Raw genomic sequence first — 7,500 nt, forward strand, 5'->3', positions numbered from 1 at the left:
CTTAAGGTTAATGAACTATCTCAAATTAATTACAAGTGTTATTTAATAGTTCATCGCATACAGCGTTGTTGTTGGCACTCCGTCGCTTACGACGTCGAGGGTTCCAGTTGATCCGATCAACGGAACAACCTGCTTGTGAAATTAACGTGCAAGTGGATGAGCACTCCACAGACACGTGTACCCTTAACGTAGTTCTCAGCGTGACACAGTGTGACAAGGCTGACCCTTTGAATTACAGGCAAAACAGAAACAGGAAGAAAGAACGAGAGAAAGTTGTGGTGAAAGAGTACAGCAGGGTTCGCCACCATCCCCTGCCGGAGCCTCGTGGAGCTTTAGGTGTTTTCTCTCAATAAACACTCGCAGCGCCCGGTCTGGGAATCGAAACCGCGATCCTATGACCGCGAGTCCGCTGCCCTAACAACTGGGCCATTGCGCCTCCACCGTTCATGGTATACAGCGTACACAAATGTAAACAAGAATAATTAGGAGTGTAGATCAGTGCTCCGCAACCGGTATTTCGCGGCACACTGGTGTGCTATGAGACGATGGAAGGTGTGCCGCAGTGTAACCTGAATATAATTCTTTTCCTATACTTTTAGTTATATTTTTAGTTCAGGTGTACCACCGAATTTTGAAACGGATATAAGTGTACTGTAAGTGAAAAAAGGTTGTGGAGCACTGGTGTAGATAACACACCGGAAGTAACGTTTTTAATGAAATAAGATGGGTGCTTAAGAGGCTCGCTTTGCAGCAACTTGGTTTCCGGTTCGGTTCCTCGGCGTGACGCATTGGGCAAGTGTCTTCTGCTGTAGTCCCGGGCTGACCAACGACTTGTAAATAAGTGTGGTGGACGAAAATTGTGTGGAACCCGTCATATATGTGTGTGTGTAAGTAATATATGTGTGTGTGTGTAAATAATAGCTTCTAATTTTTGTGTGTGCGTGTGTGCGTGTGTGCGTGCGTGTGCGTGTGTATGTGTGTGTGTGTGTGCGTATGTATGCGTGATGTGCTGGTGATTTACCATTATAGAGGAGACAACCTCTTCTGGGTTAAGTTGAGGAATTTACACCAAAGAGTAAAGAGTATATACATTTAATATTTTTTCTTTCTACATAACGCATAGGCGCAGGAGTGGCTGTGTGGTAAGTAGCTTGCTTACCAACCACATCGTTCCGGGTTCAGTCCCACTGCGTGGCACCTTGGGCAAGTATCTTCTACTATAACCTCGGGCCGACCAAAGCCTTGTCAGTGGATTTGATAGACAGAAACTGAAAGAAGCCCGTCGTATATATGTATATTTATATATGTATGTGTGTTTGTGTGTCTGTGTTTGTCCCCCCACCATCGCTTGACAACCGATGCTGATGTGTTTACGTCCCCGTAACTTAGCGGTTCGGCAAAAAGAGACCGATAGAATAAGTACTAAGCTTACAAAGAATAAGTCCTGGGGTCGATTTGATTCGACTAAAGGCGGTGCTCCAGCATGGCTGCACTCAAATGACTGAAACAAGTAAAGGAGTAAAGAGTAAAAGAGTATAACATAAAGTTCTTAAAGTTTCTTGTCGTTTTCGGCTCATATAGCGCTATTCCATCCTCTTTTGGAATCATCATTGAGGCATAGTTCAAGATTCTTCGAAATTAGTTCATACTTTAAAAAGGCATATTTGATTTTTCTTTTCTTCTTCCATCTCGAATCGCTGTTTAGTAGTTGAGAAGAGAAAGAGAGTGGGTGGGGTGGGGGTGGGGTGGGGGGATTTCTTACAGTTTAACATTTGCAGGGCAAGTTTGCCTGGCAAATAAATAAATAAAGTTCTTTATGTAGTTTACAATTAATCTCTTTTTTACGAACAAATTTTCTTTAACCTTATATACTTTTGCCCTAAATTTCCCCCTTTAGACAAACTGTTCTATATTTACAATTATAAAGTATCATTTATCTTGTCTACAATAATATATATTTTTCTATACATTTAAATGAAAATTAGATGGAGGTAATGTTTTTCTTTAGATAATCGTTGTTTTTGTAATGGCCTTATCATTATATTAGAATGTTCTCGAGTAACACCGTTTTATAATACAAACTGAATGAAGTTCTTCCTGAAAGCACCGATCTATAGAAATGGTAATTAAGTCGATCATTTATCATCCTTATTATAATTTACGCGACGAAACGTCCAAACATATTTTAATTCACCTTAATCACTTGTTATTTTCCTGTTTATTTTATTTTTTCTGGTGATGTGTGTTACAGACATACGTCAGTTTATCTATCTATTTGTCCGTCAATCCATCTACCTTGATTTCTCTCTCTCTCTCTCTCTCTCTCTCTAACTCTCTCTCTCTCTCTCTCTCTCTCTCTCTCTCTCTCTCTCTCTCTCTCTCTCTCTCTCTCTCTCTCTCTCTCTCTTTCTCTGTGCATTTGTTTGTGTGCGTGTATATAGATATATGTATATTAGTGTGTGTGTATGTGAGTATAGCATTTAAACGCATACACATATATATATGTATGTATGTTTGTATAGACATACACACATATACATACACACACACACACACACACACACACACACACACACACACATATATATATATATATGTATATATATGCATGTATATATATATATATATATATATATATATATATATATATATATATATATATATATATATATATGTATGTACATATTATGTATTACAATTTTCTTGTCTTGGATTTATTCTATATCCTTTCAAAACTTCTCCCAGGCGTTATCCATTACAATGCGTCTTGGCCTAACGGCTGTTAATGTTTGCTTTCGTCGATTGTTTACCCTGTACGTCCATTCTCTCCTTCTCTCCTTGCTTGTTTGTTCGAAGCTCTAACTCTTCAGAAATTTTATATTTCAAAAATTTCTGGAAGCTGTGTTTATGAAGTTTTCCCATATTGTCGTTGAAAGCTCGAAGTAAGTAGTAACTAACAGTCAACAACTGAGGAGGGATTAGACTTCTTTTGATAATTTGTCCCTTACTTGTGTCTCTCATGTGTTTACGTATGTTTCACTCGTTGGTGATATCCTGTTCTTATTGTATATTTTTTGGTAATTTGTATTATACTTATCGATCGTGTGTCTACGTAATTTTCACTCGTTGTACCTGTTTTTATGTTATCATATTTCTTTATATAACATAAAAACAGGTACAAAGTCAATGTATATGTATACATGTATGTGTTTGCGTGGTTTATTGTTTGTCCCATAAACGCTTGATAATTAGCAGGGATCTGTTTACGACTCAATAACGCAGCGGTTCGGCAAAAAAGTGACAGAACAAGTGTGGGAATTTGAAAAAAATACTTGGGTCAATTTGTTCGACTAAATCAGGCGTTACTATTTTAAAATCTCACAACGTGAGATATTCAGCAACAATACTTTGTAGTAAAGATTGTTTGTCAACAGAGAGAGAGAGACATATACACATTGTGTGGAGTCACTCCTTAATTACCATAACTCCTAGCTCCGTTCTGACCCAGAAAGATACTACCTGTCAGGGTCCCATCTATGAGTTAAATAGATTTCCCAAGGCTAGAGAAAGCTCCCGCTACTTTTGCCAAAGCCATATATCGAGCAAATCGACCCCAGGACTTATTCTTTGTAAGCCTAGTACTTATTCTATCGGTCGCTTTTGCCGAACCGCTAAGTTACGGGGACGTAAACACACCAGCATCGGTTGTCAAGCGATGTGGGGGGGGGGGGGCAAACACAGACACACAGACACATAAACACACATATATATACATATATACGACGGGCTTCTTTCAGTTTCCGTCTACCAAATCCACTCACAAGGCTTTGGTCGGCCCGAGGCTATAGTAAAATGAAACTTGCCCAAGGTGCCACGCAGTGGGATTGAACCCAAAATCATGTGGTTGGTAAGCAAGCTACTTACCACACAGCCACTCATATATATATACACACACACACACACACACATATATATATATATATATATATATATATATATATATATATATATATATATATATATATATATATATATATATATATACAAAGAATATATATACATGTATACACACATATATGTACATACTTACATCTACATGTGTATATACATGCATATCAGGGTACAGGACGTTAGAACAATAAACTACAGACAACGGAACGAACACATAGGAAAACGGAAAGCCCCTTGGAATATCCCTTCATCAGCTGTCTCTATTCTATCTAGACGTTTCGAAGACCAGACAGGACGTACTCTAGAATAATATATATATATACATATATATATATATATATATATATATATACATATATATATATATATATATATATATATATATATATATATATATATATATATATATATATATATATATATATATATATATATATATATATATATGTGTGTGTGTGTGTGTGTGTGTGTGTGTGTGTATATATGAGTGGCAGGGAATCGTCAATTAGTAATAAAATTAATAATTAACAATTTTGCCGGGTAGCTCAGTATGAAAAAACCTTTCCGTATTCCCGAGCGTCATACTAATACATCCTTTTGTTATTTACACCACCTGTCCTCGTCTGTTGTTGTTTTTTCGTATATTCTACCATATATATATATATATATATATATATATATATATATATGTATGTATGTATGTATGTATATATATATATGTAATGCAAGCAAACAGCTAAAAGTAACACGGTAGTGAACCTTCTCCACCACTGACCTCTTTTTGATGTTAGAAATATTGGTTTCCCAAACAAAGCAAAGTCACAGATTCCACTATGAAGATGTAGACTTTAGTCGATTATATCAATTCCAAAACTTGACAGGTACGTATTTTATCGATTTCAGAATGATGATAGGCTAAGTCGATTCCAGCTGGATTTGATGCAAATAACGAAAGAAAAAAAAACAAAAACAAATAAACTAACTCAGAGCTTTAGAATTCTGTACGTTTGAACTGAGAAAGTTAGCAATAAATATATTGCTATCTTCATACCATAAGATTATTTTTAGTAAACCAGATAACATTATGAAATTGTTTATGGGTTTATGTTGTGATTATTGCGATTGTTGATTTTATTGTTGTTTTCTTGTTGTTATTGTTGTTTACCTTATATTTTTCGTTATTCCTTTTCAATAGTATCAACCATTTCTTTTCCCCCACTTATCTTGAAGATGATATTCTGGTTTGTCTGTTACCTAGTCAACGAGCTTACGAACATTTTTCCTTTCGTATCTTCATATTAATATATGTATATGCTTATGTATATTTATACACACACACACACACACGCACGTATGCATGTACTCATGCGTGCACGCGCACACGAAATATATATCTATATATATATATATATGTATCTAAGTATGTATGTGTGCATGAATGTATATCATTATTCAGGTTTGTTTCAAGATTTCTTGCCAATAGAGAAGAAACCGTTTTCTAACCTAGATTCAAGTCTCCTACATTGGAACTTCAACAACAACAACGAGGTATTTTTGCATGTGTGTATGTATTTATGTATGTATATATGTATGTATGTATGTATGTATGTATGTATGTATGTATATGTCCAGTATTTGGAGTCAGTATATGTGAAGATTTGTATGTTTTGTTTTATGCTTGTATTCTCATGCATATAGCTGCATATCTAGACATGCGCATATATACTGAAATGATAATCTTCTGGAATGTTTTACAAATTTTCACAGTTTCAGCGATTGCTTGGATCTGTATGTAGTCTTCGAATCAACTTTCTCTATTCTGATTTTGAGAAGTATAATTTCTCAAGATTGGTACTTAAGCAGTGTGTTAGATATCCCAGTGCCCCAGGATTAGTAATGCAAGCAGGAGAATAGAATACAAAACAAGAGTGCACACACACACACACACACACACACACACACACACACACACACACACACACACACACACACACACACACACACACATACAAACCTGATTAATAAAAGGTAGAAGGTGCAGAGTGACTCAGAAATCGAGAATTTCGTGCATTGGCAGTTTAAGTGTCACTGTATATGTCACTGTATATGTTACTATTTAACACATGTGAAATAAATGATGCTATGTTACTGTATCTAATGTAAAACAAGGATACGTTATATTATCAATACAGAACTGCCAGATAAACTACATACATACATACATACATACATACATACATACATACAGACAGACAGACAGACAGACAAACAGACTGACTGACAGACAGACAGACAGACACAGATATATGATGATTGCCTCATCCTGTCAGATGATAGCCGTTTCACATTCAGCCTGATTGCTCTGATTTACTTTGATTTGCACACCACAGATCCGTCTCCAGTGTACATTATAAAATACAAAACGGATCAAGAAATGAAATAATAGCGAGACATCTGTACGTCATTGGATTTAAGTGTCCAAAGCTTGTACAACGCCTTTATCACTCTGTCATCGTAGTGGGTTCCAATGACAACCATTGCAAGGTGACTGGTACTATTTTGACTGCAAGTTTTATAGCTGGGTATCTTTCCCTTGATGAGTTGCTTTCTCGCATGGCTTTGTCAAAAGTAACGGGAGCCTTCTCTAGCCTCGGGAAATCCATTTAACTCAGAAATGGGACTCTGACAGGTAGTAGCGTTCTGGGTCAGAACGGAGCTTGGAGTTATGGTAATTAAAGAGTAACCCCACACAATGTGTATCTCTCTCTCTCTCCCTCCCCTTCTGTCTGTCTGTCTCTCTCTCTCTATCTATCTATCTATCTATCTATCTATCTATCTATCTATCTCTATCTATCTATCTATCTTTCTATCTATCTATCTATCTATCTATCTATCTATCCAGCCGGAAAATCTAATGGTGGTTGCTTTTGTTTGGACCCTACGGTGGAGGTGCGTCCACAACCGTCTGAGGAATAGTAAACGGAGAAGATAGATAGATGGATACATTATCAAGTGTATAACTTTATTTTTTTTGAAGGTGATATGTTGTCACTTGAGGACGATCTAGCTATTATTTTTTGCCGTTGGATTGACGTATTTCCTTTTCTCATAAAGCTTGAATAATAGCTTCTTACATAAGCCTGAATTTTTGCATTTATAGGATAAAAGAATAGAGACGTTCTACTTTATTCTGCAATTTCACGTCGTTAGAATAAAGGAATGGTGATATTCTGCCTCATTTTGTAATTTCACATTGCTAGAATAAAGGAATAGTGGTATTGTACCTTATTCTGTTATTTTACATCAATAGAATTATAGAATTAGGTTCTTACTTCATATTCAGTCATTTTAGTGCGATAGGATATAGGAATTGGGACATTTATGCTCATTCTGTAAAATATAGAAACTGACTTGGCTGTTCTGTCTGCAGCGAATTCACCGCTGCCTAACAGCATTTACTTCAAGAATGTTCGATAAGTATTTGATGTAAGACGAAAATAAATCAATACATAAATATATAAATAAATTCAGTTTAAAAAGGACAAGAAA

This window comes from Octopus bimaculoides, chromosome 5 (assembly GCF_046866305.1).
Source record: "Octopus bimaculoides isolate indiv1 chromosome 5, ASM4686630v1, whole genome shotgun sequence".
NCBI classification, from domain to species: domain Eukaryota; kingdom Metazoa; phylum Mollusca; class Cephalopoda; order Octopoda; family Octopodidae; genus Octopus; species Octopus bimaculoides.